This window comes from Micropterus dolomieu, unplaced genomic scaffold, assembly GCF_021292245.1.
Source record: "Micropterus dolomieu isolate WLL.071019.BEF.003 ecotype Adirondacks unplaced genomic scaffold, ASM2129224v1 contig_5293, whole genome shotgun sequence".
In the NCBI taxonomy this organism is placed as follows: domain Eukaryota; kingdom Metazoa; phylum Chordata; class Actinopteri; order Centrarchiformes; family Centrarchidae; genus Micropterus; species Micropterus dolomieu.
In genome coordinates this window covers 1-437 of record NW_025734282.1, presented here as the reverse complement: position 1 = coordinate 437, position 437 = coordinate 1, and the positions used below count along the sequence as shown (strand labels likewise).

At 47.8% G+C, this 437-nt stretch overlaps 1 non-coding gene across 1 annotated transcript; it reads left to right on the top strand.

Moving 5' to 3' along the window:
- Positions 1-211: 211 nt before the first annotated feature.
- Positions 212-284, top strand: trnat-ugu. The gene has a single exon. It is a non-coding gene; the product is annotated as a tRNA-Thr (tRNA).
- The last annotated feature ends 153 nt before the right edge of the window (positions 285-437 follow it).

Here is a 437-nt window from a genome sequence, read left to right as displayed (position 1 = left end):
CAGCAGAGTTTCAATCCCCCGCTCTGCCTGGTCCTCTCCACACAACGCTCTGAAGCCGTCGGCAACGTCCGGACAATCTCAACGCTGATAGGCTATCGCGGCTCAGCATCATGTGACCTTCTTGCTCAAGTTGAAAATCTTCAACTCACGCGTTGCCGGCAGCGCCGTAAGTTCCTCACTCAACATCTGTCTGGCCACAAGGCAAGGTCGAGGCGCTGTAGCTTAGTGGTTAAAGCGCCTGTCTTGTAAACAGGAGAGCCTGGGTTCAACTCCCAGCAGTGCCTTGTCGTTACAGAATTCTTAATGTCTGCAATGTTTAATCTGTTATGTAGTGAGGATCCCCTGCTTAGATGTTATTCATATGATGAAAAACTGAGTGTTTCACCCTTTCTCACTGCATAGTATGTGTTTGCTGTGTAAATCTATATGTATACTAT